Source organism: Schistocerca gregaria, chromosome 3, assembly GCF_023897955.1.
Source record: "Schistocerca gregaria isolate iqSchGreg1 chromosome 3, iqSchGreg1.2, whole genome shotgun sequence".
NCBI classification, from domain to species: domain Eukaryota; kingdom Metazoa; phylum Arthropoda; class Insecta; order Orthoptera; family Acrididae; genus Schistocerca; species Schistocerca gregaria.
The window spans coordinates 531179253-531201989 of record NC_064922.1 but is presented as its reverse complement, the minus strand read 5'-3'; the positions used below and the strand labels follow the sequence as shown (position 1 = coordinate 531201989).

General features: G+C 42.5%; 1 protein-coding gene across 1 annotated transcript in view; it reads left to right on the top strand.

Moving 5' to 3' along the window:
- The window catches only part of LOC126353920 (GTP-binding protein Di-Ras1), a 1474116-nt gene that overhangs the window by 1302407 nt on the left and 148972 nt on the right, over positions 1-22737 (top strand). The gene's annotated exons all lie outside the window — the stretch shown is intronic.

Sequence of the window (22737 nt, the reverse complement as noted above, 5' to 3'; positions counted from 1 at the left end):
GAGCAGATGAAAGAAGCTCGGTTAAAATTGTATTAGCTTGTTTTACAGCACTTCGGTGGGTGATAGGGAAGTCTGGTTCACGACCGTGGGCTGTACCGGCTACCTGACTCTTCCCCCATGGCACTTGTTTGTAGATATGATGGAATGTTCAACACTACATTGCCGTTGACACTGACGGAATGGACGCTATTCTAACAATTTAAGTAACACGGTTGTAGTAATTAAAACTCTGTTCCACAAAACCTAAAGAAATTATAATCGTATTTAAAGGATGTTAGTGGAACCAAAATTAGTGTCCAGTCAGTCCGAATTAGTCAGGAAATGATATCTACAGAAGCAAAGCTAAAGCTGAAATGCTTAAATCCGTCTGTAAATGGTCCTTTACAAGGAAAAACCTAGAAGAAATGCTCCAGTTTAGTTCTCGTACCATTGAAAACATGAATGAAATAAGTGTTAGTGTCAGTGCCGCTGAGAAACAACTGAAATCGTTAAAACTGAACAAAGCTCCAGGGCCCGGCGGAATCCCTATCACATCCTACACTGCTATGGCTTTGAAGTTAGCTCATCTTTTAACTATATCCATCGTAGATCCCCCGAACAAAGATCCGTGCCCAGTAGTTGGAAGCAAGCACAGGTCCACCCGTTTACAAGAATTGTAGTAGATGTGATCCAAAAACTAGGTTCCAATATTCTCTACATCGATTTATTGTAGAATCTTAGAATACATTCCGAGCTCAAACATAATGATGTATCTCGAACAGAATGACGTCACACACATTTGAACATTTTTGAACACTTGTACCCCACATCGAAAGCCGCACTCTCAGGACGTCACTTTCAAAGCAATATTGAGGTAGAACAGGCTGTCCGACAATTCTTTGCGTCGCAGAGCACCGAGTTTTACCAGAGTGGTTTCTTCAAACTGATTGCACGCTATGAATGTCTCATTGTCGTTGGAGACTATGTCTAAAAACAGTGCAAGGTGTATAGTTCATGATACCATGCTGTTTTTGCAATTGGCAATAAAGTTTTCGTGTGAGAAACAATGACGAAACTTCCTTCGGAATGTCCGTCGCATGTACAAACCGGGGCGAATTATTTATTCGAAATAGTTTGTGCTATCGAATCAGCAATGGATAACTAATATGACAGAGTGAATGGGTTGTGTTCAGGTAGCTGAGCGAGTTGTTAGATCGATATACGTGCAATATGTGCAGTGCACATAACTGGAAAACTGTTTATAATATTAGTCTGTGAAGTTGCGCTTAGTAGGCCTATGAGAAGCATATAATATTCGTATCGAAATAAATATTTCCCCAGAGCAGTGACACATTTCATCGATGATCCTTCCACTTAATAGGCCTAAACTTTACGGTGGTTGTCGAATTTTCGCTGTTAGGACTTATGAACTTCGTCATTGGCAATAATTCTTAGCGGAATCAGTAACACTAATAAATTGAATCTCCTATCTGTGAGAGCAATAAATTTCATTCAGAACTCTTTCCTCGTTTTCTTCAATAATGTTTTGCCGGTTTCTCCACATAGGATCTGGTATTTATTCAGCCTGTCGAGATCAAGTTTGACGTTATGCCGTAGCCAGCGTGTTGGTCTTGAGACACTTGCACAATATTTCTATAATCTGGCGCTACTTTCATTCAGACTGGATATTCCACTCGAAGAGCCCTATTCTTTGTCTCCTCTGCAAAGATTTTCATGTTACACCTCGCACAGATTTGTTGAAGGTAGAACACAGATCTCTGGAGACCGTCCTTCGTTCAATAATAGCATCATATCGGCGAACATAATTCTATTTATGTATGTTTTTTCATTTATTTTAACTCTTGAGCCTGTTCTGCAATTTTCCGCTTATTGCTAGACCCGCAATCATGGTTTAGAAACGGCTGATTGTGCATAGGCAACTTATGTTCTACTAAAAAAATCGACTGAAAAGAGAATTTTACCTTGTGGTACATCTCGATTTCCTTGAGTTTCAGAAAGCCTATCATAAAGTCGAGAGACTCCTCATACGGGATATTACGATTGGTCCAGGGTATTCTCCCGATCTTGTGGATGACATAAGAAGCTTATGTGATTATATGAAAATTATGTTGACAGCAAGAAGCTTATCATATGAAGAAATGTGCATCAACCAAGAAGTATATCAGAGCTGTAGCTTATTCCCAGCCCTTTTTAATATTGAGATAGAGAATGAACATATGAACGAATACCATTAACAGTTGGAAACGAATTTCGTTTCTGAAGAGATTAAAATAAAATAAAGTTTATACTTCGCTGGCTCAAACGTTAAAATTAGAGAAATATATTTTTATTAGCAAACAAAAATTTAATTGTAATGACTTAACGTATCAATCAACTTTCGTACGAAATTTATACTATAGATTTATGTTTCTCATTGTTAAGTAGTTTCTCATTGTTATATGACACTACCCACGAGAGACAAGAGGATTCTTCAGTAACATAAATGATACAAGAAACCAGTAGTAACACGAAGTACGTCACATAGTGCTACAAGTAACTCTGGACTGTCCAGGCTTATTACACTCAAGTGCGAGACCTTCACACCCCCTGTTCGGAAACGTGTATTCACCGAACAGTACGACGTCCGAAGAGGACCGATTTCAGATGCGAATTTTCTGGGCGACAAGAAGACCAATCCTGTTGGCACATAGAGATTCGAGAGAACATTTCCTACGTCTCTGATTCAAATGAAACATTCTCAGCACAGAAAACAATTTCTGCGATATCTGAGGCTTTCATTGCTGTCTCTGGAGCATTTACTTACCGCGGAGCAGCAGAGGTCCAACTTCGTCAAGCCCTTAATCGAAAAAATTTAATAAAGACGACATTTTGTTTGCCGGCCGTATCTACCTGGATACTGAGGGAGAGTGGAAACGCAGTTCAGACAAGGCTGGAATGTAATAATCTCTGGCAGCTTTGTTCTTGTCAGCAGCGTGTGTCTCGTTGAAGAACAATACAAAGGCTAATATAGATCCTCACATTCTGATCTGCGTGCTTTTATCCGCTAGCATGAAGAACCAGACACGAAAATGCACAAAGAGTAAGCCTAATGAAATTCGTCCCTTTTGCCATCCTTGCCGGCACGCATGATTACAATTTCGAATCCAAATTTCAACGAATACTACACTACAAAGACTCCAGTTGCCGATAGATGTAGTGCAGATACAATATTGCAGCATCATTGTAGGAAATAGAGCAAACAAGAAGTTAATCAAAACAGTCACGGTAAAGCCTAACCTACAAATATTCGCATTTAAAGAAAACGATCTTTATGCCACCGTATTTAGTTATTTCATCGCCTACTGGACGTTAAAACCTAAACGTTCTTCCTTCCATTCTTTATTCCGGTCATCACCCATTGTTCTCTACGATCTATGGCCGCAACAAACAACCTTCTCGAATGTAGTGATATCTACTATCAGTAACATGGAAATGCAATGACTAGAGGTGCTAGTGTAAATGTGGAAACCCAGTTTGTTTTTGCTGTATGAAAGAAATTACTGCTCTTTCAGCTGCAAAAATTAGCCAAGGCTAACTCATAAGGTTTTAGCAATGAATGTAATATTATGAAACACAAAAACTAAATATGTTAAAAATTAAAAAAAAACGTTTTCTGCTTGCACGACAACTTATTAATTTTTCAAGAAGTGTGGGTAATGTGGAAACGCCTTAAAATAATGGGAAACTGACTACTTCAAACTAAAACCATTAAAATGTTAGAAACTATTTTATTTCATATTAAATTTAAATTACACAAAAATATTTTTAAACGCAACTGTAATAGAAAAATGCTTGATAAGCGAAGTTCACTTGCAAAAATCGCATATGTAAATGTCTCCTTCATTTCTGGCACCCAAAGAAAGACTTCATTCCTCACACACTACATACTTAATCCACAGTTCTCCCCGAACATCTTTGGAAAATGCGCCTCCACAAAAAATACAAATGGCTTCTTCTTCAGTAGGTGTTTCTTCCCCAACTGGGAGATCCAAATCTGACTCGCCTGAAGAGACAAGTGGTGCATTGGGCTCTTCATCTGAATCCTCAGATAATTAAAGCCGTTTTTTGCATTGTTTTCTAGAAGGAGCTTCACGTTTTTTCTTGGTTTTGGCAGTTGCCTTAGGAAGCTTCTGTTTACCCTTCAGTAAGGAGTCTTCAAGGCGTGTTTTATTAAGCGGAAACCTTCCTCTTTAGAGAAGGGGTTGGCATGATATCGTGTGGAGACACACACGTGTTTGATGAGGTATTTGACAACGATGTTCACCTTCTGTTTTCTCTTTCGCCATCTTCACTTGGGCTGTCAGTTTTCACAGGTCTGAATGCGTTCTGAGTGTCTTCTTCTCTTAGGTCATTACTTCCACCAGGAGATGCTGGATTCTCATAAGTTCCTCTCAGACTTCTGGCCTCATTTAAAGTCGATGTCTGCAAAAACAGTCCTGTCACATGTGAAAATTTCAGTGTCCAAAAATCCTTTTGCACACAATAGAGCCAGTCTGGCACACTACATAGGCTTTCCCAAAAAACTCAGATATCTCATATGGTCCAAAGGGCCAGCTGCTGTGCCGCAACCATTGGCGAACATACTCAGGGTAATAGGTTTTTAGAGTGCTCATAAAGGTGTTATCAAGTGGCTGAGTTTTATGAGAGGTATGAGGCCGGATGCTCACGATTGTAATGTGGTTCTCCCTCGCACGTTCTATAACTTGAAGGTTTCTGGCATGGCTATTATGCCCATCAAGAATGAACAACACAGGAGATTATTTTGAGGGATGTGCCTTAGAAATGAACTGGTCAAACCACTCGGAGAAGAGCTCAGTTTGAATCGAGCCTGAAGGATGACATTTACCAATTGTTCTAGGTGGGGCTCCTTTCAGTAGACTATCAGCCCAGTTCTTCCTGGGGAAGATCATCATTGGTGGCATGAAAGTACCGCCAGCTTTGATTCCAAGGGAATTGTTCATAAAGAGTGGGTGCCTCCTGGACACTAATAGTTAAACAATATTACTACAAATAAATTTTAGGAAGACTTCGTAAAAGAGTTCTTCGTGTCCGTGCCAACATTGCTGATAATTGGACTCTGCATCACGACTACGCGCCGTCCCACACTGCTCTTTCAGTACAGCAATTTTTAACCTCAAAACAAGTTTCAGCCACCTTATTCACCAGATATCGCTCTGTGCGACTTTTTTCTATTTCCAAGAGTCAAAACGGCGGTCAAGGGACACCATATTCATAACAGCACAATATGTGCAAAAAGCTGTGACGAGGGTCTTGGAGTATATTACAGAAGATGAGTTCCAGAAATGTTAGCATCAATGGCAGAAGCGCTGGAAAAAGTGTGTGTAATCAGAAGGGAACAACTCTGAAGGAGACAACACTAAACTTGACTAAAACGGTAAGCAACATTTCTTTTGGCATCACTCTCATTTCTCTACTGCCGCACCTCGTATAAGGGGAGCAGTCAAATTATACCTAACACATGCCACAATGGGGTTCCATTCAATAGTAATCACCACAGGCATTTAACTCATTTATTTCACTAGGAGATGAGGTGATCAATCCCTGTTTCGTAGAACGCAGTTGAACGCTGTCGGATCCACAACCGGAACCACTCTTCCAACTGAAATTGACGTCCACACATGTATTTCGGCAGGTCGCCAAAGGTGTTAAAATCTCACGATGGAAGATCTCAGCCATACAGAGGATGTTCCAGTGTTTCCTAACCAAATCGATGAAGCGTAGCCTTTGTCCCATTGGTATTTGGGGGAGGGGGGGCGGGAGGAGGCGGTTGCTATTGAGCAACTGGATGGTTCCGTCCGACAGCATTCCGACAATCCGAGGGCAAATGGGATAAGTCAGCCGTGGAAACATCGTACAGCTGCCCCGCCAAATAAATCCTGAGCTGTTCACACAAGTTCCGGTAAGGTCGTGATGACCCTCTTCTTCGACTGTAGACGCCCTCTCCTTGACGAGTTTCTCGAGCGTGGAATCACAATCAATGCGCAGCCTATAAAGCACTTTGCAAAAACTACGATACAGTATAAAGTCAAAACGCCCAGGAATGCTGTCGGGCGGAGTCATCCTGTTGCACGATAATGCCCGCTGCCACACTACCAATCTGACGAACGCCATGCTTCGGGTATACGGTTGGGAAACACTGCAACATCCTCTGTACAGCCTGGACCTCTCCCTGTGTGATTTTCACATCTTTCGCGACCTGAAGAAATACACGCATGGATGTCAGTTTCAGTCGGACGAGAAAGTGAAAAAGCAGATGAGGTAGTGGATCCGTCAGCGGCCGACTGCGTTCTACGAAACAGGAGTTGATCGTCTCGTCACGCAGTGGGATAAATGTCTTAAGGCAAATAGTGATTATTTTTGAATGAAACCGTTCCATACTCCCATTGTGGTGCGTGTTTGGATTTCATTTGACTGCCTCATATGCGAGTATATGCTACGTATGCTGGATACCATTTTTGTTAGAAAATTCGTGTTACGCATTTGCCAAATTCTACTGATACCAGTGTCAAGTTGTACTGATGTCAGTACATACATGAACCCACTTTTACTAAGATTGTTAATTTTTTTTGTAAGAACCAACATCCAACAGACTCATTTGTCAAGGTCGCCCTTTTCATCACGTAATTCCGTTGCACAGCAGTTTTGATTCCCACAGCCGAGTTCGAGTGGAGCGATCTGCGTCTCGGAAGGTGCATCCGATGCGGACTCTTGTGTATGCCAGAAGACAGGTCCTGTTGGTTTCTCGTCACTGTGGTACCCCTGGCCTCTTCCAGCGCTGCCCCCCGCCTCTCCCCTCCCCATAGTGACATTACGGTCGCGTACGCTAGAACACCGGCTACGTGACTTCTCGCACCTTAGCTGTTTGTCCGTAGCTGTCCGTGGATGGACGCTCGATCAGGAACGAGCCCTTTGGGGAGATGGTAGCAACGGATGGGAAGGATCGCCTTGTACACTCGAGCACTCCGTATGTCTTCCTGTGGCGCAGGGATTTCAGGACTGTGGACAAGTACCCTCAAACAAACAACAAATAAATACGGTAACTTCTTTTTTTAGGTGATTACATACACGTACATGACACAAGGTCAAAAGAAAAAGACGAAAATGGTGAAGAGCACTAGAAAGCATAACATTGACAAGCTAAACATGAAAATTAGGAACTATACAGTATTGGATGAAACGAAAGAAGCTATTGATTTTGGAAATAAGACTGTTTAGGAAGCAGAGAAGATATCAAAGTACATTGTCGCAAGTAAACAATGCTTTCTTCAGTAGAAGATCTCTTATATTATAAGAAGTGCAGGAAGAAGTTCCTGGAAGTATACATCTGGAATGCAATATTGCATGGACGCGAAATATGGTCCACCTGAAATCCGGAAATAACAAACTACGAACTATTTAAATGCAATGCTGTCGAGGAATCGTAAGAATTAACTGAACAGCTACAGTATGCAAAAATACTAAAAAGAACGAGGGCTGGAGGACTCTTTATCCATAGATGAAAGAGTCTGGTAAAAAGTCTGCTAGACTTTCGGGAAGAGTTAACTAGGAGCTAGATGTAGGTGTGGGCTGGGTAAGGAATAGCGGCAGACGAAGCCTACAATATACTATGCAGATTACGGACGACGTTGGGTTCAGTAATTACGTAGAGACAAAAAATAAACATATGACAGGAGTAGACGGAGGACAGCAACCACCAGGTCGAAATACTGATGACTTACATCAAGGGTCACTCAACGAACAGAGTGTGCTGTAAAATCTCACTACAGCTGCGCTCTACTAAAACTACGTCTCGGTAATTTTGGTACAGAACGTAAATGGCGTAGTAAATGGTAGGGATACCGATAGCATTGGTATCACTGGTATGCAAAGAGACATAAATACATGTGTAAGAGAGGAATTGGGTGGCGACACCTCCTTGTTTTTTTGTTTGTTTCTTTATTTGTTTTGCACTTAAATAGAGCCGCACATCGTTCAGTGCTAGTCCAATGTATATTTTATATCCTTAGAGAATAAAAATTGCATTTTATCTATACTAATAATAAAACTGTAAAACCGCCCCGTCTGCCTGTTTGTCTATAACACATTAAACTCCAGAACTGTTAAAGGAATATCTATGGGTTTTCACTGCAACTTTAGCGTAGCTTGGAGCAAAAGCCGGATCACGGAAAAAAAAGATATCGTAATTTAAAGTTTTATTAAAATTTTCTTGTCTGTCTGACTCTCTGAACGTGCTAATCTTCAATCTACTAGAATTTTCACGAGGTTTCCGCAGGTAACTTTAGTATAGCTTTGAGAGCCATATATGCTTCATTTAACCAAAATCGAATCACAGGATGTTTCACATGTCATGCGAAACCACTGGACCGATTTCAACCAAAAAAGGGCAAATACCACTTACTGTCTGGAAAGAATATCAGTGCTGGTAAAAACCACCTACCTATCAAAGTGGTGGGGATGTGGCTGAAAAAGAAGTGTAGGTCATGACCCACAAATACCCAAATTTTGTTCATCGACAGACTTGCCAGATTTTGAAAAGGGCTATCAGTAAAACTCAAGTGTGACACTAAAATCTTTCATCATAATCAGCTTGACGAAAATAATAATACTTCTGGCCTACTAAACACAATAATTCATGCTTTAAACGGGATACTTCAAGGAAATCACGTCTACTTATATCATAGGCCAATGATTGGTCAATGAACATACTAAATGGTTTGAAGCGCACATAACTGGATTTCATTTACAAATTAGGCAGATATGCGATAGTAGAAAAAGGCTTTCCACGATAAAACTTGCTTAACGTAACACAGGCAAGAAATAATATAATACATACTGCAAATCACATGCTAATTCGACTTTAAAGTCATAGTTGTGGCTTTTTTAGTTTCCTGCAAGAAGTCTTGAGAAAATGTTTTCTTATACGAAGGACCAAAACTCCTGGTCTCCAAAATAGAAACAGACTCCAGAGATTCATTGGACATTTTTATCTGATCTCTGTTCTATTTTTCTTCAGAAGGCTGAAATCACTATCACATGATGCAATTTTATGGGGTCTGGTAAAAACAGGGAGCATTACTCTAGAAATTCGGTTTTACTTAAGATGTCCATCGGCTCCACGAATCCTTGATTGCCGGCCGCTGAGGCAGAGGCGCTACAGTCTGGAACCGCGCGACCGCTACCGTCGCAGGTTCGAATCCTACCTCGGGCATGGATGTGTGTGATGTCATTAGGCTAGTTAGGTTTAAGTAGTTCCAAGTTCTAGGCGACTAATGACATCAGATGTTAAGTTCCATAGTGCTTAGAGCCATTGGAACCATTTTCTAAATATTATCTAATTTATTAGTATTAAAAACAATGGTTTTTCTGTAATTTCGAAGTTTCAACTATAACTAAAAGGAACTATATTTCTCGTATTTAACACGAATTTTGTGAAACAATTTTTAAAACACCATTGTATTTTTATCTAAATTATTATTAAACTGGGCCACTGCCACTAGGGTAACTTTAGGAAAATTTTGGTCTTCCTGTATATTTGGCAGACTCTAAACATTCATGGTGGTGTCTGTTTGTTCTATATCGTGTCTCCCTACCACTTTCGCGCAACGACGCTCTGAGCGTGTTTTTTTAGGGAATTAACTAGTTTAAACCTGGGACCTGTTGCTGGTAAGGAGACGCCAGACCACACATGACATGTAGAATTCAGAAGAGTTCAGTGAGACTAGCGATGATATAACCAAATACTTAATGATCTCAGCGTCAGCTCCACTGCACTCCCTGTAAAAGAATCTTAATACTAACTAAATTTAGTGGATGGGGTTCAAGGCTTTCCTATTTTTAGTTAGCTGGTAAAATAACGTCGAAAAAGTAGTTACGTTTACCATTGGAAATTTTATTCTACTCACAAAACATTGTTTATAAATTGCACTATTGATAAAAGGAGATGTTTTAATACAGGATGGTAAAAACCAACTGCGTTCAACAAAAATGTGAACGAATATTCCCTGAATGGGTTTCCAAGTTCTACAATGGATCGAAGGATGACCTATGCCATATCACATCTATAATCTAGGTTTAAATTAAGTTTCACAAAAGAGAAAACTATCAAAATGCTCTACAATGACCCTCAATTATCTTTAATTACTTATCTAACTTGTCGTAAATTACAGTGGCTGATGTGGCTTCTCAATAACTACATAACAGAAAAATCATCTCGTTTCAGATTTTTACTTCAAGTGGCAAATGTGAACACCATGAGCTTTAATTTACGATCGACACTAGTATTACGCAAAAAGGAGGTGTAACAGATGAGACTTCTGCAGTTCTGAGTGAAGTCTTATGCGCTCAAAAATGCGTCATCGCGTGCGTTCATTACCTTGTCGGTGTTTAGGCAGCGTCAGGGCGACAGCGGCCGGCGCACCAGCCATCCAGCTCGCCGTCTCGGAACTAACTCTCCTGACTTCTCCTTACTACACGTACCAAAGTTGGTTTGAAAAAAAAATTTTTGGCTGTGTTTTCATCTGACCAATCAGGGTCTCAATGTTAACCTTAAGCTCCGCCTACAAAAATTCTGTCTATCCAATGAGAAAAGTTATACTTTTCGTGGTGGGGCAATGTTTTTAAAGTTTGCAACGTAACAGAGACGCTAAAAAGTCTCACGCTAAAACCTGCAGCTGGTGTGGTCCTTTTAGCGTTATCGTAAGATCTATACTGTTCTTCTGGAGGGCTCTATCTTTTAACATGGGCTGGCGGGTGGTCCTAATGTAACAGACACGCGAAAAAGTCTCACGCTAAAACTTGCTGGTGGTAGTGGCCCTTTTTGTGTTATCGTAAGATCTATACTGTTTTTTCTATAGGGCTCTAGCTTTTAACATAAGCTGGGGGGTGGTCCTTGACGTAACAGAGACGCGAAAAAGTCTCACGCTAAAACGTGCGGGTGGTAGTCTCAGAGGTAGGCTGGCGACTTGGGTGTCCAGTCCGTCCCTTACCGTAGGGCCTTCTAGCTTAACACGGTTCTGCTCTCGGCTTCTGTTCTCGTTTCTCCCCTCGGAACTGCGTCGGTCTCACGGTGGGAAGGTGTGACATGCATTTAGGCATTCCTGTGTTAGTCTGTGGTATTCCATTTGCCCACTCGTTACTCGTATTACTTTGGTTAATGTAATGTCACGATTTATTCGGAGCTATGTGACATACTACTGGATTTGCTTATCATGTCAGGATTTTCATGGAAGGTGTTGGATTTGCCTGACACCATACAAGACACCAAATTGTAATGGTAGCAATTCCTGTGGGCGTTGCCTTATTACGTCAGAGTGCGCGCACTGGACACTCCAGTAGGTCTGGTAGCTCCGATATAGAGCGGAAGTTTGTCCGTGCGAAGTTGAGCTGTATTCTACGAGGCGCGGTAAGATCGACGCATGTGGGCACCTGAATAAAGCTCCAGATACATCAAGATCCTGCCCCATAATCGTTTACAATTAACCAGGGTGTTCTTGAAGTAACTGCAGCAAACGGAGCTCTGTGACAGACACCGATACCGCAGTTCTCAGCAGCATCGACAACCTGTAAGACTGTTCACATCAGAGTAGCTTAGAACTGCTGTAATGCACACCCAGTGAGTTTTATTGATAACAGTAAATTATAACTATATTTATGTAATACTGCGACACTTAGACCTTCCCATTAATCTCAGTCATTGCTACCTGAACTAGAACCTTGTACAGTTCCTATTTAAATGTAACCGAGTGTCGTTTATCTGTCAAAGAATATATTACAAAATTTCTGCAAGTCTTGCTTTTGCTGGAAAATGATAATGCCCAAGTAAGTTACTCATCTTGCTCTTTACAAAAAGCAAAGGTAGCGCAAATAGTAACTTTAAATGAAAGTGAATTGTAAAACAATTTTATATTAAATAATGTTAACAAACTAGGATTAAAACTAAAACTACTATTTTCGGAATTTTGCCTACCGTATTAGGGTCATGTGAAAAGAAACGACCCGGCCTCTGCGAAATAAAAACTGCTGAACAGATCGTAATGCATTTCTTTCAGAAGAAGCTGTGAGCCCTATTACAGCGCTGAGGTCACAAACTCGCTGCTAGAGGAACGCGGGAACACACCCACATGACTTCGGAGCGAGCGTCGACTGTCCTCTGTGCTGGAAGCGGAAAAATTGAGGCTTCAAAAGACGAGCTAAGGGATGCTGTGTGTTTCCTTACAGCTGAAGGAATGCGGGGAACGGAAATTTATCGAAGAATGGCACAGTAGTTTACCTTTTACAACCTCTCGCTCCTTTCATAATGACCCTAATAATTATTTTGTAAAAATGTTTCCTGTTTATTTGGCTTGAAGCTTCTCCATTTCACGGTGTTGCAACTTCACTGCGTCTTAATTATTTTACTTAATGCGTATACTTCCAAATTATTTAAAGTTGTGAAATTCTATTGCCCCTATGTGGGAATTTTGCTCTTGGAGATAAGAGGTACTGTGAGGTAACGCAGTTTTGACTGAAATAGAGAGAGCTCACTATTTTCCCATTTCCATAACGATTATCTGTTTATTTTCCCTGCCGGCTGGTGTGGTCGAGCGGTTCTAGGCGCTACAATCTGGAACCGCGTGACCGCTACGGTCGCAGGATCGAATCCTGCCTCGGGCATGGATGTGTGTGATGTCCTTAGGTTTAAGTAGTACTAAGTTCTGGGGGACTGGTGATCTCAGATGTTAAGTCGCATAGTGCTCGGAGCCATTTTTATTTTCCCACATTATTACATATACTGTTTATAATGATTTTAAACCATAGAAAAAGTTTTGTTTTCTGATTTCCTACGGTTTTGTGTTACTTATGCGTGTTAACTACTCCGTATTCCGTCAGCACACGTTTTCGCAGTTCGGTTGCGTAATAATTATTGTCCTGCAAACCAACTAGCTAATGAACAGGGTTTGTCCGCCTGGAATGACGACCGCGTTTAGAAATAAGCTCAATAGTTTATAGTGAGTTATTAAAAACTTTGTAATACTCTTCGTTGTCACTCTCGAGTGGGATTTGCACTACTTTCTGACGATCACTCAAAATTTACTTAAAGAAGAAGGTTGAGTAAGTTATTTGTAAAAGTAGTTTGTTGTATACTTTTCAGCACTAATTAGTTATTGCTTCAGAAACGGTCGCCTTAAATTTCTGATGCGATTGGGCTCAGGTGAACACGTTCATGCTTGCAGAGTCGATTAGAAGGAGAGCGCCATGTACACGTGCCACAAATTGATAACTGAAAATGTATAGCGGACACTACATGTCTAAATCTACATGACTGCTCTGCGGTCAACAATTAAGTGCCTGGTGGAGGTAGGCAAATGACTGTAAGTGTACAGAACAAACCCGGTCTAGCAATTACTAACTCGTAATGTTTGTATCGAATAACATGTATATAGGTGACATCAACTGTAAGCCGTTTGAATATTGTTAATGCGAACTTTCGAATGAGTCATTGTTTATTAAGTCACAGAGCATGGATACGTCGCGACCTCGTTCAAAAATGAGACGACATCGGCTATTCAGGACACGCGTATGAAAACGCAGGTACATGATAACCCCTGTACCACGTTTTGGCCCTATAGCGAAGTGAATAGCACAATTCACAAGCACGTTTAATGTAAAATTTAAATATGGCAGTCAGACATTTGATAGGTATATAAATTATTTTAGTAAGCTTCCTAAGTAAGACATTAAAGATGAAATGTTACTCTTTAAAAACAAGTACGATAAGGTAATTCAAATAAATTACGGGTTTGCTGCCGGGTGACGTCATCGACCACCGCCGATATTTCGAAAGGAGCATTTCGAAATATCGGCGGTGGTCGACGACGTCACCCGGCAGCAAACCCGTAAGTTATTTGAACATTCAATTCGCCGGGAAAAGTTAAGGTTTCACACTAAAAGGTAATTATTAACAACGTGAAGGTACAAATGTACAGCGTACATTTGTGAAGCCAACGTGTATCGAAAGAGGCGCAAGTTGCTAAAATAATACATGAAGAACTAGGGTTCATGGACCCAGAACTGCCTTTAATGACAAATAAGACAAATTTTTTATTCAGTTTTTTGATAGTTTAGGCGTGCCTTGGCGTACATACAATGGTAGAAATCATTATGTACACTCCTGGAAATTGAAATAAGAACACCGTGAATTCATTGTCCCAGGAAGGGGAAACTTTATTGACACATTCCTGGGGTCAGATACATCACATGATCACACTGACAGAACCACAGGCACATAGACACAGGCAACAGAGCATGCACAATGTCGGCACTAGTACAGTGTATATCCACCTTTCGCAGCAATGCAGGCTGCTATTCTCCCATGGAGACGATCGTAGAGATGCTGGATGTAGTCCTGTGGAACGGCTTGCCATGCCATTTCCACCTGGCGCCTCAGTTGGACCAGCGTTCGTGCTGGACGTGCAGACCACGTGAGACGACGCTTCATCCAGTCCCAAACATGCTCAATGGGGGACAGATCCGGAGATCTTGCTGGTCAGGGTATTTGAGTTACACCTTCTAGAGCACGTTGGGTGGCACTGAATACATGCGGACGTGCATTGTCCTGTTGGAACAGCAAGTTCCCTTGCCGGTCTAGGAATGGTAGAACGATGGGTTCGATGACGGTTTGGATGAACCGTGCACTATTCAGTGTCCCCTCGACGATCACCAGAGGTGTACGGCCAGTGTAGGAGATCGCTCCCCACACCATGATGCCGGGTGTTGGCCCTGTGTGCCGCGGTCGTATGCAGTCCTGATTGTGGCGCTCACCTGCACGGCGCCAAACACGCATACGACCATCATTGGCACCAAGGCAGAAGCGACTCTCATCGATGAAGACGACACGTCTCCATTCGTCCCTCCATTCACGCCTGTCGCGACACCACTGGAGGCGGGCTGCACGATGTTGGGGCGTAAGCGGAAGACGGCCTAACGGTGTGCGGGACCGTAGCCAAGCTTCATGGAGACGGTTGCGAATGGTCCTCGCCGATACCCCAGGAGCAACAGTGTCCCTAATTTGCTGGGAAGTGGCGGTGCGGTCCCCTACGGCACTGCGTAGGATCCTACGGTCTTGGCGTGCATCCGTGCGTCGCTGCGGTCCGGTCCCATGTCGACGGGCACGTGCACCTTCCGCCGACCACTGGCGACAACATCGATGTACTGTGGAGACCTCACGCCCCACGTGTTGAGCAATTCGGCGGTACGTCCACCCGGCCTCCCCCATGCCCACTATACGCCCTTGCTCAAAGTCCGTCAACTGCACATACGGTTCACGTCCACGCTGTCGCGGCATGCTACCAGTGTTAAAGACTGCGATGGAGCTCCGTATGCCACGGCAAACTGGCTGACACTGACGGCGGCGGTGCACAAATGCTGCGCAGCTAGCGCCATTCGACGGCCAACACCGCGGTTCCTGGTGTGTCCGCTGTGCCGTGCGTGTGATCATTGCTTGTACAGCCCTCTCGCAGTGTCCGGAGGAAGTATGGTGGGTCTGACACACCGGTGTCAACGTGTTCTTTTTTCCATTTCCAGGAGTGTATTTACGAGGGTCGATCAAAAAGAAATGGTTCCTATTTGTTCTCCTTTGATAAACTTTGGTCTCCTTATATAAAGTTTTTTAGTGCAAAATTTGTATTTGGAGCTATTCCGCAAAGCTCCTTCCCCAATCAACTGCAGCAGCAACTTGCTGCAACAACAGATGCCAGCCCAGCAATTGCTTGCAGAATTGTTTACATCGCTGTTCGTATTAGACAGCGTTCTGTGACAAAACTCTTGAATGCAGAGGGTAAAATATCCAGTCGAATTTACGAAACACTGAAAAATATGTACGGTGATGCAAAAGAGGATATCAGTACCGTGAGATGATGCGTTCGTCGCTGTAACGAAGCTACAGGGCAAACACCGTTGGCTAACATAACGCAGAGCGGAAGGCCGGTGACTGCAGTGACTGACTTTCCACAACAGTTAGAGAGCCGATGTGATTGTGGTTGATTTTTTGGATCAGGGATGCACAATAAATTCTGTCCAATGCGTCAGAACCTTGAAACAGTTCAAAGTACGTCTTTAGCGAGTTGACCTAACAAAACGTATGGCAGATGTTCTTTTTCTTTATGGCAATGCCAGACCACCACCAACCGTCGCACCACCGAAAACTGGATGGGAAGTCTTTCCTCATCCACCATAGAGCACTGACCTGGCACCATCAGACTTCCATCTGTTCGGGTCGCTCACTGTGGGATTCACTTTGAAGATGAGGAGGCCGTGTAAAAGACCGTACGTCAGTGGCTACGGAAGAAGGAACGTGCGTTTTACAGCACCGAAATATGTGTCCTTGCGAAGAGAAGGGCCAAAATTGTGGAAAGGGAAGGAGTTTTGTTGAAAAGTCATAATTTAACACTTCGTTGTCCACACGTCTTGCACAAATTTACTCGCTTGGCACCGGCAGCGCTAATTCGGATTACGTGGCTTGTCGCCGGCCACTTGTCACCTTTCCGTTGATGACAAGCTTCAAACACATTTAATTTTGAGCTCTTTAATTTTCCGGAAATCCTCTATCTTTCCGTATCGTTCCACAAACTCGAATTTTCTTTTTAAGTAACTTCTCCACAAGCTCTGCACTGTTTTAATAATTATCCATGCATAGGTGATGCCACTTTCCATCTAAAAGTGTCAGTAGTTCCATCACTGGTTTTGCTAAAGGCTGTCCAGTGCCGGAATATGTCTTGAAATGTATCCCGTACTCGAATCAAACACTATCCGAATGAATATGCCGTATTTCGTAATTTTCGACAGATTGTAAACTTTAAAATTTAACTGTCCACGCTACGGTATAATTCCTTCATCAAGTGAGACGCTTTTAAACGTTTCTTTAAACTTTTTGGAAAAATAGTCAGTTACGAATTGCACTTTAACAAGCCGGTCGGCATTATCCAGTTTGTTGTTGCTGTCAGAAAAATGTAAAAATGATAATATTTGCCTGAATGGGTTGCGGGACATCGTTTTGCGAAATATCGGTGTGTCTATCAACGGATTCGTTGACCAATAATCATTTATCCTTGTTTTTCTTACAACTCCCATAATTATAGCAAGCCCAAACCATTTTATAAGTTCTGGTCCCGTAACGTCGAGAAATTTGACGTTTTTTAAATTCAGCTTCCTTCTATTGCAATTTTGACTGAAGTACTCTTTGGTTTCGTTGCTAATACATTCAAATAGATCGTTACCAATATATAACTGCAAGATATCCTCGACGCTCTCTGTGTCTTTGGGAAATATGTTTGGACCCGGGGATCCTTCAAATTTATTATTGGTCCTCAGTAAATCAAAGTCTGACCACTGTGCACTGCCTTCTTCGTCTGATTCAGCCGAATCAGTTGGCAACCGTAGCGTTCGCCGAATTCTTCTTGGGCGTATTTCACTATCTTCCTACGATTCCGGCTATACTTTCATTTTTTTATATCCAGTGTCTTCTTCCCAATCGGCCAAGTCGTCCGGAACGTCAGAGAAGACGTCCGCGCATTCATCGAAAATAATCCTATTGTCTCTTTCGTCCGCCATGATGAAAGGGCACAAGTACTTATAAAAACAAAACACTTGTTGGCGTATGTAACTTATTGTTACCTAAACAGAACACCAACAGAATGCAAAAGATACTAAAGTGCTGTCGCCGGCCACGGCGTGATACTATGCTCACAACACCACTGTGTTGTTGCCGGCCACTGAGCGATACTATGCAGACGACACCACTGTGGTGTCGCCGGCCGTTGACCGCTATTTCGCACACGACACCACTGTGGTGTCGCCGGAGGTATAGTGTTAAATAGTCGATGTTGTGGCTTTTAACCCACATAGTTGCATTTGAAACTTTTGACAAATAAGAAAAGGTAGGAGGCATTATGTTTTGAGTGACCGTCATAATATATATTCAAACCCTAAGGAAGCCGTACATATTAAGAGGGCATCAAATTGAATAGATGTTGTAAACCTATGTCAAGCGGAGACTAAGAAATTTCAGCATGCTAAACAATTTTATTGTGGAGACTAATGTTGGGTTTAGAGCCTAAGAACGGCAGTGGAAATGTAACAGAAGTGAAGCATTTATCATTTCTGGCCAAGACTTAAGTATATCTGACATTTTTTAAAATCGAAGATATTTTAAATAAAAGATTTTGAATTCGCGCTGATGTTCTTTTATAAAAACCGAAACCACATTTGCTGCTTCCCTGATCCAGTGAAAAGATCACTCCTGTTCCCGGACGACGACCGAATTCAACAGGTCACCATTATATTTTACAACAACGAGGTTAATTACAGGGCTCAAGGAACTATGGTACTTTGAGCCTAATGTTGATGAACTCTTAGAAGCGTTTAGGGAAGCGTATACATATTATTTACGTTCGCCCAGTGGTGTTAGGTGTCAACGTCGATATCAGATTTGGTTTGATGAGACCACTACGATGGACATTCTAGAACCTCGATAGTGGAGATAAAACTCCTTCTCAGACACATCTCAAAGTCATACTACAAAATGATCTCTAGGGCAGAGAGGTCTCCCAATCAGGGTGAGAAATGTAGCTTCTTATTCTATCCGACCAAAGAAACGAGAACATTGACATCCACATGTGAAAATGGGATGTGTGACTTGCATACAGATAGATTAGTAATAAGATCCTTCTACGTTTCACATTCTGCGGAATGGCGTGTAATACACGGACCCATTTAAGGCTACACAAAAGCAGACTGGGAATTACTGCCCGGTGAGAAAAGTTTTCATGTAGTCTACAAGACTGTCAAACGACAGATGGATATGAAAATTCGATTCGACCAGTCGAAGATAGTGAATGGGTCCGAGACACTGGGAGGGGTACTGCATCTGCGAAAGAGAGCGGCATCGCAATAAAGTGTCCCGTTTTGCCTTTTGTGCGGAACAGCCAGCACTTCCTCTCTTAGAACCGAAACAGCAGCTGCCTGAAACCAAATTAATGGCCACACTGGAGATCCAGGTCCAAACAATGAAGCTGCCGATCACTCGGTCGCACCCGATACTCGGCGCAAAGAAAGCACGCGGGTGAGAAAGCGACTAATGGGAAATCGATCCCCGTACCGGCGGGCAGGCGGCGTTTGCTGAGGTGTCATTAGCGGCACTCTGCTCGCCCCTAAAACACGAGACGGCGCCGTGTAATGAGCCTTTCAGCGCGCCACGTCACGTTTTATTATTTACAGCGGCTGCACAAGGGCCGGCCGTGATTTATGCTGTCGCAGCCGAGCCGTCCTGAAAGGCCGCCACTGAATACGCAGGCCCAGCCGGCACTTTCAGCACTTTTGGGTAAATGACTCGCGCACTGTGCGCAACGGACCCTCCCGTGACGGGTGCCACGCTGTACCAAAGCCTGGTCTGGTGTCGACCAACACACTCGTGTGTGGAAGCGGCCGGTTGCCGTGAACGTAGAACGCAGAAATTAGAATGCAGTGAACATCACAGCACTCTATGAACTGTCGCTCTAGCCACACGTCGAAACAGCCACGCTATTTCTGTCTTTTATGGAAATCCGCGGGGCTTCAGTACAGTGAATTCAGGAGCTGTGAGTAACGTTGCTATGACGAGGGCTATACTTTCCATGATATAGCAACCAGCCATATACCGGCGTCAAGCAGGTAACCTACATAGAAGAGCCGCAGGGGCTACTCCAGTAAACGACAGCCGGAAGATTTTGCACACCTGCCTGGCCAGCAGGTGGCAGTACGGTTGCCACCAGAGGTCGCTGGCACTGCGGACCTACTTCCCCCAACCGGTCATGTGTCCGTAAATAGATCCGGTTGTATCCTGGCACCTACACAGTATTTAGGCAATAATGGTTCATCAATGTTCTCACTAAAGAATCATCAGGATCTACGACGCCGTGCTGCAGCCAGCAACATCCGACATGAGGAGTCAGCAGCAACATCAGCTTGCATCGCCAAGCATGACCTCTACACAACGGATGTTTGTGGACTTTGGTGTTGGTAATCATACTGCTTCATGTCCTCTTGAATCTTGAGATAAAAAAAAGTAACAGGAAATTTTTCTTTTCATATTTTTCAGCAAACTAGTAAACATCATGACGTAAATGATTCACTAAGGCACAAATGAAGATCCATATATATGGAACCTCAAGTTTTACTTATAAAAATGTACTAGTTTCTACTTCGTATTTTCTTTCATGACCTTTAATAGAACATTTTATTATGTGTGATTTTCAATACAGGTTTTTATGGATTCTCTAAAACAAGCTACATAGAAGCAAGACAATGACAGTGACACAAAAATTTCTGACAAGTAATAATTTGCTAATGTCTGTAAGAGCATGCTTGGATGTGAGAAGGAGCATCACATCGTTTTCCTTAACAAAACAGGCACAGAAATATCGTATCTATCCTCCGATACCAAGCAGCGAAAAATGGCTCTGAGCACTATGGGACCTAACTTCTGAGGTCATCAGTCCCCTAGAACTTAGAACCACTTAAACCTAACTAACCTAAGGACATCACACACATCCATGCCCGAGGCAGGATTCGAACCTGCGACCGTAGCGGTCACGCCGTTCCATACTGAAGCGCCTAGAACCACACGGCCACTCCGGCCGGCACAACATGTGGTTCATGCAAATAACAATGCATTTCTTATGGATCCTCGGCGTTCCGTTGCCTTGAAACACCATAAAAAGCAAGTTGTATAATTCTTTAACTATCAAAATGACGTTTTTCGTCATTTTATTGCAACAAATCATAAAATTAGCATTGGATTTTTGAGAGAGTCTCAATTTGGTTAGAAAAGGGCCTATATACACCACTGGCCATTTAAAATGCTACACCAAGAAGAAATGCAGGTGATAAACGGGTATTCATTGGACAAATATGTTACACTAGAACAGACATGTGATTATATTTTCAAGCAATTTGGGTGCATAGATCCTAAGAAATCAGTACCCAGAACAACCAACTCTGGCCGTAATAACGGCGTTGATACGCCTGGGCAATGAGTCAAACAGAGCTTGGATGGCGTGTACAGGTGCAGCTGCCAATGCAGCTTCAACACGATCCCACAGCTCATCAAGAGTAGTAACTGGCGTATTGTGACGAGCCAGTTGCTCGGCCACCATTGAGCAGACGTTTTCAATTGGTGAGAGATCTGGAGAATATGCTGGCCAGGGCAGCAGTCCAGACTGTAGCGCCTAGAACCGCTCGGCCATACCGGCCGGCCCAAGCAGCGAATATACTAAAATGTTTTCCCCTGAAGAGGAAATATACAGGGCGTAAAATTTAAGCTGACAAACCAGAACAACTCGAAAAATAAGCTTCACACGAAAAAATGTGTAGAATTCAAAGTTGATTATTTTCGAGGGCGATACCTGCTGGTGCCTAAATAAGCTCGCCACCCCAGCCCCCTAGGGGTGGGGCGACCGGCAACTTTTAAATTTCAAATGGGAACCTCCATTTTTATTGCAGATTCAGATTATACATAAAAAAACTACATAAGTTTTGTCTTAAACATTTGTTTTGATTCGTTGTAGTTGGTGCTGTCATTCAAGAAAATCCATGTTTTCATTTTTACGTGGAAAATGGTTACGGATAAATAAAAAATACTTATTTACTTCGTAAATTTTGATTCGCTATAACTAAAACTCTCCCTTTCTCCCCATAGTGTGGGGTTTGGAGAGAGGAGTTAGAGTTTTGCAAATGTTGACCCAAATATTAATGGGTTTAAAAATTTTGACGCAAATATTAATGGGTCAACATCTGTAAAACTCTAATTCCTCTCTCTCAAACTCCACCCTATGTGGAGAGAGTCCCTGTAGTCGCGCTATCCTCTGTGCTCTCGGTGGCTCAGATGGATAGAGCCTGCCATGTAAGCAGGAGATCCCGAGTTCGAGTCCCGGTCGGGGCACACGTCTTCACCTGTACCTGTTGATATATATCAACGCCCGTTAGCAGCTGAAGGTATTAATATAATTCTAATTTTGTCCTAGACGGCTGCAGATCATCAATGGTGTCTGTTCTTTTGGACATGTCCGAAAGTACAGACACCATATCCATGTAAGTATAAAGATTACGTAATGGTCAGACAAATATTTCGAACCAGATTTCAAACAGCAAAAGGTAGTTTGCTGGATATGAACTGCAGATTAAAACTGAAGAAGTTAAAGACTTGCGACCTGTATAAATTGAAAGATCAGAAAGTTGTTCAGAGTTCTTGAGGAGCACTAGGCAACGACTGAATAAAGCCATGGAAAAGAATACAATATAAGATGAACGGGTAGCTCTGACAGACAAATAATGAAGGTAGAAGAAGACCGGATGGGCAAGCGACAAATCCCAGTATAAATCAGAGGTAAACACACGATATATTACATTTAACTGACGAAAGGATAAAACATAAAAATGTAGCAAATTAAGCAGGGGGAAGGGAATACAAGACGTCTAAAAACGGGAAGCATCCGTGACTACAGGATAGGCACATGCCGTCTATACGAAAATTAAAGAGACATTTGGAGAAAAGAGACGCAAAAGTACATAAAGAGCTAAAACAGTAAGCCATTGCTAAACAAAGAAGGAAAAGCTGAAAGGTGTGAGGCTATGACATTAGCTTCGTTATACGCCACTCTTTCCTAA